We start from the raw sequence: 17,574 nt of genomic DNA on the forward strand, positions 1-17,574 counted from the left end.
ATAGATCCAAACACACCTGTTGACGTCATCAAGGACTATCGCATTTGCTCAGAACATTTCACTGAGGACGACTATTTTGAAAAAAATGGAATTTGCTACACGGACCATGAAACGTGTGCTGAGGGATACGGCCATCCCATCGATAGTAAAGACAGGACAAAGTGGATCACCTGCGGCTGTAGGTGAATATATTTCCCAGCATTTAAACGTTTAAAAAATGGCTGTCTCACATATGACCTTGCTATTCGTACACACTGTGACTATACAAATCACAACATGTAAATAGGAAAATGTTGCCGTTATTTTGTCACTTATTGGGATTAGTTGTCACAGTGTCTGTTTGTGTATCACTGGTGTCCACTAGAGGTTCTCATCTCCACGGTGTCATCCCATTCATGAACTGCATTCCCCACAATCCTTGTCAGTACCAATCACTGTTCATTGCACTCAGCTGTTCCCTGTCATCATTCTACCAAGCTGTTCCCTGTTATTCATTGTTAGTTCTTGTTATATATACCCTGCCTGTCTAGTGTTTGTCACGGATTCCTTGTCTTATATCACGCCACTTCCTTTCCCTGTATTTCCTGTTTGTGTTCTTGTTGTTGGATTGATTATTTGGATTTTGACCCCTGCCTGGACTGGATACGATTTTGGATTACCCTAATAAACATCTACTGCATTTGGATCTTCCCTTTTCCTGTTCCTTGTGTGTGGATCGTGACATTAGTATGCTAGCTGTAGCCGATTACATCCAGTCTTTGTGCTAAGCTAGGCTAGCGGTGGGTGCGTCAAACAGATTTACTGCAAACATGGAGATGAAAAAGGTATGTATATCCAACTAGGTATGTATCCCCTGATACAGTGAGTCCCAAAAAAAGTCGAAGTGTTCCTTTAACCTAAAAATTCTGACATCATTTACTCACCATAATGTTGTTCCAAACCTGTATGAGTTTCTTTCTTCTGCTGAACATTTTAAAGAATGTGGGTAACCAGAGAGTTGACGGCACAATTGACGTTCATAGTAGGAAAAAAATACTAAAGAAGTCAGTGGTGACATCAACTGTCTGGTTACCCCCATTCTTTAAAATGTCTTCTGTGTTCAGCAGAAGAAAGAAACTCATTCAGGTTTGAGGTTATAAATCAACTATAATCAGAATATTAGACTGTGAAAACATACATATTGTAACAGCTATCAATGTGCAGTGATCAAGAGTAAAGATTTGATTAAATAATATAATTCAGAATAAAGCTTGTGTCTTCAAGAAGAATGGGACCAATCAATCCACTTTACATTTCTAAGCTCACCTCTCTTTTTTGCCGACTTTCTTTGGTATTGGGAATGCAGTGTGGAAGAAGGTTCCTGTGTGGAAGAAGGTTCCTGCGTGGAAGAAGGTTCATGCGTGGAAGAAGGTTCCTGTGAGGATGCCACACTGTCCTCAACTTCAGGCTCCTGTACTTCTGGAATAAAGTCATCTGAGTGCAAAGAAAATAAGTAATAAGTTTAGTAAGTTTATTAACCCTCTGAGGTCGGCAAACGCGCCGGCGCGTTTTGCCGGATTTTCTCCACATTGTAGCACTATAAACTTAAATTACTGGTCACACAGAAAAAAGAAATATAAAAAAAGAATCTGTGATATTTCTCCTTTTGTATGTGTCCACTTACAATCAAATCAAAACATTGTGCTTTTGTAAAATAAAGAAAATAAACAGGGTGTGCGTTCTGCCTCTCCGTCACGGTGAACTTTTTTTTCTTGAGCACGTCTATAAACTGAAACAAAACTCAGCGAATACTTGTCACACATGTATGAGCCATATACCTTTATAAACATTTAAGTGTGTACTTTTAAATGATCGGATTCAAAACGAAAACAAATATTCTCTGTTTAAGTAATTTGTATAAAACCAACAAGATGTCCAGCTTCTCAAACGCTTGCTAATTACAGGTAATTTGGACACGCCCACTCGCGCAAAAGATATTCACATGCAAATCTCCACATGGGGACGCGAACGCGCTCGTTACCTCAAAAACAAAACACCAAAACCCTTCACAAGTCTCTGCTTTTCGTCCAGTTTGAAAGACGCGCCTGAGCTTACATTGGAATTATACCTCAGAAGAAGAAGAACGCGATTTGACAAGGAAGATGTAAGGTAAGAAATTATTACATATTAGTTTGTTATTGTTGCATACATTTCACATTTCAGTTGAACTGTTGCTAGATATATGGTGAATATTATAATATTTAGACCCGGGTTTACTGTTACTGTGTTTGTGGATATCTGCTCAAATGTAGATATGGTAATCATAATGTTTTGAGCGCGATCGCGTTTGAATGTATCATATTTGGAGCGCGATCGCGTTTGAATGTATCATATTTGGTGAAAAGCACCAAACGGCTTCATGTTTTTACTATTATCTCATGCCATATCATCATAACAAATGGAAACATTTGAAGTAACATGATAATCAATATATTTTTCTCTAGCTTAGTTGTTTTATTTTGGAATATTTATAGGCTGCTAATATGGTTATTGTTATTATTTTATGCAGCACTGCGCATTTTTTTTTTTTCTTTCAGGGCCCAGATGCCACTCCTGCTGACTTCAACATTCACATGAGTCTCATGAACATGGTAAAGTGAAAATCAAACACCTTGGAAATAAAAGGTATGTACAATGTTTTTAGGATTGGCACAAAGGTCTCTGTCTTTCGATAATAGTTTTCAATGAGTGCTTTTTTGTCATTGGTTTTGTATCTTTGGATTATGTTGTGTTGTAAATAAAGCCAAACAATTTAAAAGCCATTCTTTTTTAAATCTCCTCATTTACAGTATTGTGCAAGGTTGCTCAGAATGATAGGGCCCTTATAGCTCCTAATAGGGCCATAAGGGAGTGTCTTTGTCTTTCTCAGGTGAGAAAAGCCATACATATTAATGAGCTCTCGCATAAGGCTCATTCACACAAAACACGTCGTAAAATTTTTAAATCAATATATTGTCTTCTCTGAATGAGCAGTCAGGGTGATTTTCACATAGTTTTAGAGCAAATATTCTAGGCTACGTCATACAATTTTCAAAAGTCTTGTGAAGAAATAATCAGTAGGGGTTTCATGGCCTTATTTCAGTGAGAATTTTTTTTTGTATTTTCACAAACCACGCATAAATGTCATTATCTCAAAACAACAAACTTTTACACACATGCTGCTGATATATTATTGTAGCAGAGTTTGTGCTGAATACAGTGTAATTAGACTTTAGCCATGAAAATGTCAGCACAAATGTCAGCATGTCAGAACACCTCCAGGGCCCAGAAAACAGCTCAGACCTCAGAGGGTTAAAGAAAAAGACAAATCAAAATATAAACTAAGGATAAATTATGCATAACAATTGTGTCATGGTGACCAAAAGCAATGATCAACAGTACAAGTTTATAAATATTCAGTATATGGCACGAGTCTTGCAGATATGTATTGTGAAAGCGCTATACAAATAAACAAATCGAATTGAACAAATTTCACATGGTTTCCTAAATTCTACAATACAGTGGTAGAGAGAGCCGGGTTAAATTAGACTTGCACTCACACTGGTAGCACAATTTAAATGTATGCCCTTGGCAGATACTTTCTCTCCAAAGCAACTTACAGAACACATTACAGTGGCAACAGCCCTGGAGCAATGGGATGAAGCATCTTTCTAAAGGACACAATGGTTGTGGAGATTAACTACCTTGGAATAACTATACCTGTAGTGTAGCTTACTGTACCACACAATTAACTGGAAACAATGTCAAACATTCCCCACATGCAACAGGCAGCATGTCTAAAATGTCAACTATTAATTTAAACTAAAAGGTTATATTAATGCAACATCCAAATATGTGCAATCCTGTAAAGATTGTGCAATAACATCTGCACTTAAATGAGAGATCTTTCATAACCAATTTTTTTTTTAAATCATACAAACATACCTTCCTCTTGTGAACACCCATCCATGTCAACAGTCTCTAAAACAGCAAGTAATAGAATATGAATGAGCTGTAAACCTGAAACTGCAATCAATCTGTCAAGAGTATACATCTGTCAAATGACTACATAAATAGCTGAATAGACTAAAATTGTCTAGTTAGTCACATTATAACAATAAAACCTGCCCTCTTCTTCAGTGTTGAGGTCAAATACTTCTACTCTGTTCTATTCAATTCAATTACTTATCAAATACTATCTACTATTCTAAAAGAGAACGATTTATAAATGGACAAAGCTGTGCTTTTTAACTTTCCTTAATAATAAAAAAGACTTGAATATTAATACCAGTCACATCAAGCTGAATTTCATCCAGATTCTTCCCCTTGTATTCTCCTAGCCGTCCCTGTTCCAGCGCTAGAAGAACTTTGCTTATTTTAGCTAGCTGGAGGGTGCCCTCTGGAAGGCGGTAGTGCTTTCTGTGGACCTCGATGTTATGCCCAAGGAAATCTGCCAATTGGTCGAGTTCTGTAGTCTTGAGATTCAGAACAGTCAACAGAGTAGCAATGTGTTTCCTAAGTTTTGTTGAGGTTAGCGCTTTGGGATGTTTGATGTCATCACATTCATTCACAAACTGCCTAATGCAATCGGAACCCCTCAAGTAATGGACAGAGAGCGGCAATGCAAACAAGTATCCGTTTTCACTCAGTACTCCACATTCTTCTCGCTTTTCAGTCAGAGTATCGAGCGATTCTCTCATAACCGGGGTAAGGAGAACAGGGACTTTCCTCCCTCTCTTTCCTACTATGGCAATCCGAACAAAATGTTTGCAAAGCTTCTGCTCCAGTGATGTAAGGGCTAGGTTAACATCTTTGTGTGTTTCTGATGTATCCTTTGACATGAACGCCGACAAGGACATTCGGGATACTTCTCCTGCTCTTCGTCGGTTGAAGAGGATAACTTGCGCCAGGGTCACTTTAGCAAGGTCCTTCCAGTTCAAGGGAGAAGGCTCTTCTTGCAGGGCATTCAATTGCTTCTGCTGTTTCTCAGACAAATAGCAATGCAGTCTTTGGACATCCTGTGTGAATGGTAGAATCTGAGGAGAATTCCACTTGGTCTGGTTAAGCTGAGTTAGCGTTTGACTTGCAATGTCAAATTTCCAACTTTCTTGGTATAGCAGTGCAAATTCCTCAGCATCTTTGGCAGTCTGTTGATCTTTCATCTTCAATCCTTCAGATTTGATAAACATGGCTAAAGCATGCAAGCCATGTCCAACTTTGCGAGCAAGAGACGGACGTTTATATTTGCCAGTTTCACCACTGAATCCAGCTAGGCATCTTGCAGCTGAGACAACATGAGAGTTCTTTGATAGTCTTCACATGTGTCAACTTTTTTGCTTCCAGTACCAGTCTGCCATGCTCTCTCAGTTTTTGTCGAATATATTGGTGCTGGCTGATTACATACTCATTCTTTCTGAACTGTCTGTAACCATACTCAAGAATGCAGTGGTCTTCCTTAATAGCAACTGCAACCTCATCCTGATTCATACCACTTAAGAACTTCCAGTACGCATCGCTAAATCCACTTGGAGCAGGTTCAGCAAATGCACACAAAGCTTGAACTCTTGTTTTACCTCGTTTAGATGTCTTACCCTGAGGCTTGAAATTACAGACCTGAAAGTGACGCCACATCGCTCTTTTTCGGAACATTCCATAGCAATAAACACAGTGCATGAATTCTTGTCCATCGGTCATTTTCTTTGGCTGCTTCCATGGGATGAGTTTGCCTTTGTGACTCTCCAAAACTTGAGTGTTGTGTTCAAAGTTACCCTTGTTTCTGAGAAAATCCAACTGTCGTCACCTTTCTTTTGAATTCTTTGGCAAGCTTAATGCCTTTGCGACCTCAACCACATCGCTGTGTCTACGCGACAAGTGTCTTGACATTTTCTGAACTACCTGTCCACAATACAAGCAATGATGTTTTTTATTATATCTTCTGGAACCATCCTCCTTCTTCAAAAATGCATTAACAAAGACCGATGGCTCTTCTTCAGGTGGTATTGAAACACTTGTCTCCTTGTGTCTTCCTTCTTGGCTATCAGGAAATCTTTGTGCCGAGTCATGACTTGTTTCAAAATCTTCTGCTCTGACTGGACTTAAATCGACTCTGATTTGAAGACTCACTTTTGTTCTGACTGGACTTAAATCGGCTCTGACTTGAAGACTTGTTTCTGCACTGACTAATGGATGACATTTTGACATTATTTTTTTTATTTTCCAGGGATAACTCCAAGCTGCAGTCACTGTCATTGCTTTCCTCCCTGGGATTTAGAATATAATTATCTTCACTATCGCAACAGGAGTCATCGGAATCTACAAGACTCCTTTGAATCTTTCAGAAAAGAAAAGTTAAAAAGGATTAGTCTCCCAGAAAAAGACGCCAAAAAAAGAAATTTGCTCACCTTCATCCCAGATGTGCATGACTATTGTTCAGTGACCTTTCATAAAATGACTGAAATAAATACACAACTCGTTTTGACCAGCAGTTATGGACTCCTGTAAGAAACGTCTTTAACATGAATTTTAAAACAGTGTTTTCTTTCAATTGTATCGACATGGATTATCATTAACCAGCCTAAACGACATGCAAGTCTTGAAAATGTTGGTTGTCATCGGCTTCCATTCCATGTCTGTACTCATGTGAGCAATAAAGGTCATGCACATCTGGAATGGGATTGAGTAATTTGAGAATTCTTACATTTTAATCCTTTAGTATGATAAACTGACCATTGCATATTGGGATGACATACATTCTATAGGGGCGTTAAGTAAAATGTAGAGTAAGATTAATTCAAGTAAATGAAATTAGAAATGTTCTGTTGATTACGGTTAGACCAAGAGACTAAAAACAAGAGAATATAGAGAACAGCATAAAAAGGCACACCCCTATCAATATTATTTGGAGAAACAATTGACTGGCATCAGGTTAATGAGTGAGATAACTAAAGTTACTAGTACTATAATTTGACTATAAACTGTATTTAAGGCTCAAGTTTCTGGAGATGCGCATTTGTCTCCTCTAATCACATCACAGGCTATACAAATATTTAAAATAAAATATTAAAATAAAAAAAATATATATTTTATTAATGTTTACCTTTATCGTTATACAAAGCTGTTAGATCGAGGTCCAATATGAACAAAGTTTTCACTTATTACGTGAGGAGAGTAAAGGCCCCGATATGCTCGATATAAGGCGAAGTTTTCTTGTATTTCGCTTGGGGGTAAAATTGTTTTGAAGTACATGATCAGCGGTGTATTGTTAAACATCTGACGCCGCCCACACTGCGTTAGTTAGCATTAACCATTAAGTGATATAATGTATGAAAAAATTAGGCTTACAGGGCGGTGACAGTTTCTCCTCGGCCTTTGTGAAGCCATTCCAGACATAGAAGTGGAAAGCTCATCTATGCTGTCATTACTTGACTCATTAAGAGGAACAGAAAAATCTGGTACTCTATCCATTTGCAAAAAGGGAATTGTATCATGTATGATTATGCATTTTTGTTCCCATTCTATGGAAATCTTATACAGGGGAAATATTTTGGTAGAAATGTACCCAGAGTGTCTGAGACATACCAAAACATGTTTTGGAACAACTTCATTGTCTGACTGCAGACTAGAATCCTCATCAGTTTCATCTACTATACTCTCATTTGAGTCAATCAGAGGATCAGAAAAATCAGCTACTCCAACCACCTGCAAAAAAGGAGTTTCAATTTCAACATATGTAATACATTTTGGCTTACATTCTATTAAAATTAGTCACAGGGGAAGGATATTTGCACCATTTATAGAAACAGCAGCATTTTAAAGTACAGTATCTGAGGCATACCTGAATGTTTCCATTCCTCGTCTTCTTTAAAACAACATCACAGTGTGGAGTGGGAGGGTTTTCTTTAATATACTCCTCATCCGTCTCATCACTTTCGGTATAGTTCACTAGGGAAAACCCTTTGATGGTAAATACCTGATTTGGCTCCTGGAAATCAGACAAAAAAAAAAAAAGGCCTAGACTGGAAATGTGTGTGTGTGTGAGCTTAACTGTGAATTCATTCGTTTGAGGGGAGGGCCCCATAAGGCCTAGATTGGAAACGTGTGTGTGAGCGAGCGCTTGACATGCAGCATGAGGGCAAGACTAGAATAGATTGTGATGACAGTCAACATTACTCCTTTACCTGCGTGACGACAGCATCTTTGTTGGAGGCATCATGGGAAGAGTGATCTGTTAGGGATGTTTTGGTCTCTAGAACAGAAGTCTGTTGCTTTGGCTCCTGGAAATCAGACAAAAAACAACAGAAACCAAAGGTAACAAAAGTTAGCTCATGTGAAAACAGTTTCTCATCTAGCACAGCTGAAATATAAGAGCATACATTTGTCTTTTCTAGAGGTAACATCAAGTGTCACAGCAACAAAAAATATGTTGCAATGCAGTACATCCAAAATACTCATTCTGAACATGCAGCAGCTTGATCAGTGTTGAATTACACCTGCAATTAGACTAGTTTAAATATTGACAGGTGTTGTCCCAATGATGTTAAATCACTAAGAGTGAGATCCATACGTCAGGGCCCCATAAGGCCTAGACTGGAAATGTGTGTGTGTGTGAGCTTAACTGTGAATTCATTCGTTTGAGGGGAGGGCCCCATAAGGCCTAGATTGGAAACGTGTGTGTGTGAGCGAGCGCTTGACATGCAGCATGAGGGCAAGACTAGAATAGATTGTGATGACAGTCAACATTACTCCTTTACCTGCGTGACGACAGCATCTTTGTTGGAGGCATCATGGGAAGAGTGATCTGTTAGGGATGTTTTGGTCTCTAGAACAGAAGTCTGTTGCTTTGGCTCCAGGAAATCAGACAAAAAATGTGAAAACAGTTTCTCATCTAGTACAGCTGAAATATAAGAGCATACACATCTTTTCTAGAGGTAACAGCAAGTGTCACAGCAACAAATACGATGTTGCAATGCAGTACATCCAAAATACTCATTCTGAACATGCAGCAGCTTGATCAGTGTTGAATTACACCTGCAATTACACTAGTTTAAATATTGACAGGTGTTGTCCCAATGATGTTAAATCACTAAGAGTGAGATCCATACGTGAGTGCCCCATAAGGCCTAGACTGGAAATGTGTGTGTGTGTGTGTGAGCTTAACTGCGAATTCATTCGTTTGAGGGGAGGGCCCCATAAGGCCTAGATTGGAAACGTGTGTGTGTGTGTGAGCGCTTGACATGCAGCATGAGGGCAAGACTAGAATAGATTGTGATGACAGTCAACATTACTACTTTACCTGCGTGACGACAACATCTTTGATGGAGGCATCATGGGAAGAGTGATCTGTTAGGGATATTTTGGTCTCTAGAACAGAAATCTTTTGCTTTGGCTCCTAGAAATCAGACATAAAGTTCTAAGAAACAGATCATGCATATGAGATCACATAGCTATGCATAATCAGGTTAATATACGATTTATAATGAACTACAAATTATAGAAAACAGATGTAGCTGTGCTATTCAGCACTTTAAAATCAGTATAGCTAGGGACCGTTCGGTATTTATGGAAGGGGCCACCGGAGGAAAATAGGGGAGGGTCATGTCTTTTTATTCTTTGTTGAGGGGAGGGTCATCCAACTTTTTTTTAGTCTAGGGGGAGGGTCACCCAACTTTTATATTCATTAAAACAGCAACATTTCAAAGTGGCTTGTTTGGTGCTATTTTTTTCCATTTAGCTCCATGTTGATCTCGCGTTATCAGCCCCCCTTCGATATCAGATGGGTCTGACCCAACAAAAATCCAGTTTGGCGCTGTTTGACAGTGTGCGCTTCAGTTCGCGCTTAGAAAAAGTGCATCATGTCAGAACAGAATGCCAAAGAAATGTTTACCCGGCAAAGCTTTAAAGCACGAGCAAATAATGAACCTTTGTTAAGTGTGTAGTGTCCTGTGAGTGTAACTCTACCGCTGCATTAACGTGTGATGTGAACGTACGTCGAGTTTAACAGTATTGGGACTGAGGCGCCAGAACTGCTGATAGAATGTGCGCTGTAGGGCGATACTGCATATTTTAGTTTCCATTCTTATTTTGTTTCCACGATGTGTAAGATGTAGGGCTACCACCAGCCGCGGCGCTACCATTGGGCCCGGGTGGGCATTTAGGTCCGGGCCCACCCATTTTCTATAGCCTATGGTTTTGTACGTTTCTTCATTCGGATCTATTTGCGATGATCGATCCAAATTCCAAACAAACAGTTTACACGCTTCGTCCTTGTTACATTATTCATTAAGATAATAATTAATAAATGCACGCATAATTATAAGTGAACTTGATAAATGTTGCAGATATGTTTTGCATGCATGCACAAACAAATGCCTTTCAACTTGTGTGTGCAAAATTCAGAATAAAATGAATGTGCAGCAATTTGTACAAATACAGAGTCTGTAGGCCTACTGTGTTGTTACCATTAAATAAGCTCATTTAGTTTCATTTTTGTTCAAATATAATAATGTTATTTTTTCATCTATGTTGATTATGAAAAGTGAACCGCACACACGAGTATACGCAATATCGAGAGACATGGAGCGGGTCAGACATGATTTTGACCACTTAATTAAGTTTTGTTTCGCAGAAAACGATTTTTTTAAGTGAAATTCGTTTTGTATAAATTATATCTTAATTTTAATATATTTTTTTTATCAACCAATTGCCAAATACCAAATATAGCAGACAACACAATCATAGAGGTGCCCGCGTGGTCACTTGCACTGCTCGTAAACAGGAGCGCATCTCATCCTAACTTAACGAAACTCAGCATATGCCTCACACAGACATGAAATATATCTTAAGAAAGCTTGAAATGCTTTTTAACAATTTAAAACGAAAAGAAATAGGCTACTCTCTGGTTATGTATGATGTGCATTTCTTCGCGTGATCACTACTACGGAGATGGTGATCGTCAACTTCATCTTTACAGCTGTTGTTGCTGTTAATAAACTAAAAATAATAGGCTTATAATTGTATTAAACAATAAATTAAATGAAATTTTTATTGTATTATTGTGTGTGTGTGTGTGTGTCGAAATAATTTGTCCGCAGCTGCTCAAAAAAAAAAAAAAAAAAAAAAAAAAAAAAACAGTCAAAAACCCCACTGTCAGTGTTTTGTAAGGAACAGGCAAATATGTTCAATATAGCAGGAGACATTTTAATTGTTTACTAATAAAACAGTTATTTTTTTATGTCACTGTCGGCTAGACAGATGAAGTTGACGAATCGCGATCTTCGCAGTGCTACCACATCTTTAAATCACTATTAGTAGGCTATTATTTAAGTTAACATAAAATACATATAGACCTACACCACAAAAACTAGTTGAGGATAAATTCGTTAAAATTGGGTGATTCCAGTGAATGGACGTGACATTTGCAGTCAAAACTTAAAATAAAAATTCTCAGAAAATGCATTTATTTGAATATGAGGGAAATACACATGTGACGTGACACAAAAAAAAAACTTTAATTTTTAGGTGGCAAAATATTTTTTAGTAATTCTATAAATTACACTGTGCAAACCAAAATATATACACCCACCGGATGAATAAAGATCGGCCTCCACAGAAAATTTAATTTTATCTTATTTTTATTTTATTTTTCGTGTTTGCATTTATGTGAAAAAAAATGTTACGGACGTGACAGTTCTCCATTACGCACGGACATGACTGCTCTGAAGCGACTTTAAAAATTGCACAGAGACCTCAAACAGAAAGCACAAAGCCTTTCTTTAAAGTGAATTTCGTTTTTTTATTAATTTTATATTAATTTTAATCAATGTTTCATCTGGATTTAATAAATAAGAAGTAGTCTAAATATAGTAGAAAATAGATAATCATGACACGGAGGCGCGGGCGAGTGAACTGGACTCTTGTCTCATAAATGAACCGAAACTCAGTGTAAGGTATGCTACTTGCCTCATAGACCTGAGAAATATATAGAAAGCTTGAAATGTCTACTTTTAAACATGCAGAACAATTCAAAACGAAGGAAAACTGACTGCTTTCTCCTTATGAAATGTGCATTTCTCTCTGGCGCGTTCTGAGAAGATCGCGACACATCGTCAACTTCATCTTTGCAGTAGACACAGAAAACACTTGTTTATTAAAAACAATTAAAATGTCTCTTGCTTTCTCATCTGTCTGTAACGATAGACCAAACCTACGATTCGGTTCGTATCACGATTTTTTATTTTAGATTTGAAAAAAATCATGTTTTCGGTGCTGATGCGGTGTGACGCGTTCAACATGTGGGTGGCGTTGCGAATAAAGCATCTAACAGCTGTCACAAAGAACCGGCAAAAGTAATGATTATTAATATGTCATAGCCTACATAGCTATGGTTTAAAAAACATACAAACAATGGCTATCTGAACATCTTTGCCAAGCGCAAACCAGTGCAGAATTAATCAATAAATTATCGGGGAGGGTCATGCCTTTTTTCACAATCATTTTGGAGGGTCATGGAAAAAATTATTGCTGGCGAAGGGAGGGTCATGTCTTTTTTGACAACAGATCTCAAAACTCCTCCGGTGGCCCCTTAAATAAATAACGAACAGTCCCCTAATATAAGCAACTCACCTTTTTACGCCACGGCCATTGTGAATCACCATAGTTGTATTCGATTTCACTTCCTATTTCAATTTTCTTCACAGCAAATAGACACAAATGTGGCGTGTCGTTTACTATGATTTTTTTCATGGTGCAGTTTGGAGATTTGTGGTTGTCATTAATCAATCTTCCAAGAGAACAGTCTTCTTTGGATGCATCAATACTAAAATAAATAAGAAAACCACCCTTTAATTGTTGAACTACAATACCAAATTTCACCACCCATGTTGTATGGGCCGTTTGGACGACGACGCACATGCATTATATAATTGCATTGCATATAATGTGTGCTGGTCAACTAGTCTAATATTAAGAAACCCCTAGAACACAGTAAATAAAGATAAAAACATAGGAACGTTGTGTACAATTAAGTTAATTAATTTATTTTCCAATATCCAAATATGATACTAAATACCACAGGGAAAAGAGCTTCTATTAGTGACGTGCCGTCTTTGCATTTGAACATTGCACATTTTAAACAGGACACGCATTAGCTGAATAAATGTTAGCCAATACAAACATATTTATAGAAAACCATTGACAATGAATAGACACTGGGAGTCCAATAATAGCATAACGAATCACTTATTCTAAAAATAATATGAAGTATAAGTTCCAAATCCGACATATAATGAGGGTTGTGTTAACAGTAAAACGTCCGTCATTTTACGAATTTTAAAAGCAGGGATGGATAATACAAAATGCTTTTTGATAGGAAAAAAAAACAAGCAAGAACAAAATTGAAACTTAGCCCGTCAATTTTCATTTTACAATGATCTTCTCTCTCTGTGTGTGCGCGTCCGTGTTTGTGAGAGAGCTCGAGCAGCACTGATATGGTACTTTTTAATCCATAAGTAGCGAACACGCAAGTTTTCATACAAAATAAATAGCATAATTAGGTACTTTAGTTGTAATTAACACAATAACGTAACATGTTTCTCAACACTGACAATGAATGAATAAATAAACGCTTGTTTCTCCAGACTCGCGCTTATCAGTAGGCTAACGTTAATCCACAAATCACAGCAATTTCATAATCACTAAGCCATAGCGATTTCAAGATATATAGTTCAGCATTACTTGAGCATTTTATTATTTGATGACTATTTTAAGATAATCCATGCAATCTGTGTGATCATCGAATCCATAAGATTAAGTTAACTCAATCAACTTTCCACATCGAGCCCAGGCCGTTTACCTTCAGAATCAGGAGTCAGAAGTACTGTGCTGTCCTCGCTTATGACATCAGTCAGACGTCGGCCGCGGGAGTGGAAGGGGGATCGAGCGGGAATCATACATAGATGTCGCCTTGGCTACTGCAGTTCATTGGAACGAAACTGTAGCCAAGCGACATCTAGTATATATCTATACCCGCCCGCGCCGTCAGATCATTTGGACTTGTGCTGTTTTCAAGAGCTAAAAGCGATATAAATACTGTTCGTTTTCTCACACAAACCGCTCGTTTCGTGTCTTAGGCCATCAATGTGTACTTATGATGGGGAGTTGTTTCATTTGGACGATGGGGAATTGTTTTAATTTGGACTCTGTGCTTGTGTTTTGAGCCAGTGACCATCGACCTGCATATGACTGACAGAAAAGAACAGTTTGACCTAAAAATATCAAAATTGAAACTACTGCATAAACAAAGACACCTACATCTTGGATGCCCTTGAGGTAAGCTAAAACATATCAAAAATTTATTTCAAAGTGAACTATCCCTTTAACACAGATTATTACCATCCCCACCCCACCCGCCTCAAATTAATTTAAAATCAGTGGGAAACACTGCATAGACAGTATATAAACGTTGTTTTGCGTAGTTTAGAGTGACAAATCGTACCAGCGTACTTTAACCCTCAGAGGTCGGAGATCACGCCGGCGTGATCTGCTCGATTTTTTTCCTTATGAGTTGATTGAGACCCGAAATTCTCTTTTGACTTTGATTTTACAAAACAAGTTTCATACATCAATCGATTCTGTTAAATGTGTATTATTTTTGTGTATACTCACAATAAAAACAAAGTGTTGTGCTTTTTGCCAAATGAAGAAAAATAAACACGAAGCGAGTTCTGCCTTCTCTGTGTCCGTGTAGTCCATTCTAAAACGCGTCCGAAAATGAGCTGTAGCTCAGTGAATACTCAGTCAAACAGGCATTCAGACACACAGGAATGAACCTTGAATTCTCTTCTTTTTAATGAAGTAATTTATATAAAAAACAAATATTCTCATCTTGTAAAATCTGTATTAAAAGAGAGCGATTCCAGTCGACCTAATTAGAGCTAATTCAAATGTAATGTGACTCCGCCCACGGAGAGCGCGTGCTATTCAAACGCAAATGGCTGAGGTAATCCGCGCAATCCTGTGAACGCCCCCTGTATCAGCTCGAGACAACCAAAACACAAGTTTATTCAGAACATTACTTGTTTACAACACAGCGCTGTGAGGAATAATGAGGAATACGAGCTGAGGAATACTAGTAAGTTTTTCCTTCTCGGGTTTCTGTTTATGAATGAATGAACGGCATAGATGCGCGCTGTTTACCACAGTTCTCCATTATGGACGCGAGCGCTCTAAAACTTTCACAGAGACCTCAAAACAGAAAGTACAAATTCTTTCTTTAAAACGAATTTCGTTTTGTATCAATTGTATCTTAATTTTAATCATTTTTTCATTAACAAATTTCCTGGATTTAAAGTAAATATCATGGGCTAGCAATCACAACATAAGGTGCTTGAACTGGAGATCATCATGAATCATGAGCCTACTCGCCTCACATGTCTAAAAAATGTGAAATATATTTACAGAAAGCTGTTTCTAAACAAAACCATCCAAAAAAAAAAAAACTATAGCCTAATAAATGTGCATTTATCCGGTGCGTTCACTAGCCTACTGCAAAGATCGCGAGTCAAAAGCCTATCGTCAACGAATGATGATTTTTTTAGCAAACCGTATTGCTATACTGAGATGGGTAAAAATCAACTGAAATATGTTGAAATAAAATGTAGGCTATTTGTATAAGCAACGTAAACTGCAAATTAACATTTATATGCCCTAATATTTCATGAAAACAACGTTACAGTCAGGCGAAATATGAAAGACAACATTTTGTTTAGTATATTTGGGTACAGTTTTTACTGTAGAATATACTGCCTCCTCAAATAAGCTTTTGTTTAGCAATTTCTATATATAAAATAGCCTAATATTTTTGTCAAAAATAAAGTCATCAACTAAGATGTTAGCTGTTCCAATGTTGGCTATATTCAAAGTAATGAATACATAGATAAAATGTTAATTTACAAAGAAAGAGTACACTTGAAATATTGTTGAAATTGTAATTATTGTTGTAATTGTAACCTTTTTAATAAAATAGCAAAACATATGTACAAGATAGATGTAAGCAAAATCTTAAATGGTCAATATAAGTCTTCTTCTAAATATCTATTGTCCTTGCATTGTGGCTCAGCCAGTTTCACACCTGTGTGAATGGCTCATTATGCAGAGTGGGTGGTAATTCAGGTGTAAACCACTCCTCGTTCACGCCCCCTCGCATATTGGCTTTCCAAGCAAAACCTGTTTTACATCAATTTAAATCAATGTATGGTTTTATTTGAACGATAAAGCAAGACTATTTTCACATAATTTTGAAGAAAAAACACTGGGCGAGGACATCCATTGGTCAAAAGTCTTATTGACACATATTTACTATGTGTTTTGTGGCCTTATTTCAGAAATTTTAGTTTTTAGTTTTTTCAATATCCACGCATAAACATTATTCTCTCAAAAATGAAAACATGTACATACACGTGGCTCACATATTATGGTAGCCCTGTTTGTGCTTTATAGAGTGAATTTACACCTTTGCCATTAATATGTTTATAAGCAACTGAAAAAAGCACAAATGTCAGGGCATGTCAGAACATCTCAAGGGCCCAGAAAACCGCTCAGACTCCAGAGGGTTAAAGTCAAAATGCGTATCTTCTACGCAAAATGCGTACAGGTTGGCAGGTCTGCTTATCATTGGAATTAACTGCTGCTGTCCACCAGCCATGTGCGATTAAAAGATTAGTCCTGCTGTTGTTCATTCATCAGCTACTCAATGTGTGTTGCATATCTTCATAGAATTTTCAACATCTCTACAAAACATGTAGCGTGTTTCCATGCTCACCACCAGTGACGCTTCTGCCACTCAAATTCGAACAGAAATGTGCTCTGTAACTCAGTGTAGTCTCTCGCCCGGCATTCTTCTGCTGAAATGAGTTCACCCCTGTACTCCAAAACAAAAGCTCCGGCTTCCACAGGCTGGGTAGCAAACACTCCTCTACCTATGAGGACAAACCATTAAAAATACATTTAACTGGAAGAAAAATGTGTTGTCTTAACCCTTCACATACAGACGTGGTATAACCATGTCAAAATGATATTAAAGCTTACTGCCTTATAATCAGGGTATTTGCAGGAATCATCACTTCCAATGTAATACTTTTTAATACCATTTTTAAGACATTTCCAAAACATTTAAGACCTGCACATCACTTTGACTTCTATGCAACATCACCCTGCTCAGCAGAGATATATGAAGGAATAATGGACATTTTTGGCTTTAAACTAACTATAGTGGAGTAAAGGTCAATAGAAGTATATAGGAGACCAGATTATAGCATTTTAAGTAAGAAATACTACAGAAATTGAATGGACATCGAAAATAAAATAAAAAATATGCAGTTTTATTTAATGTATTAATTAAATATGCTGCAAAGGCTATTGGGTGAAGAGCAGTGAGTGATTCTCTATTTGTCTTTTGTTTGATTACAGTGACAGACAGAGCAGACCTGTGTATTAGGCTGCTTTCCCTTTAAGACTGAATGCACGGATCCAATATAATGAATGACGTGACATCCATCCGAT

This window comes from Scardinius erythrophthalmus (genome assembly GCF_964197995.2).
Source record: "Scardinius erythrophthalmus genome assembly, chromosome: 14".
In the NCBI taxonomy this organism is placed as follows: Eukaryota; Metazoa; Chordata; class Actinopteri; order Cypriniformes; family Leuciscidae; genus Scardinius; species Scardinius erythrophthalmus.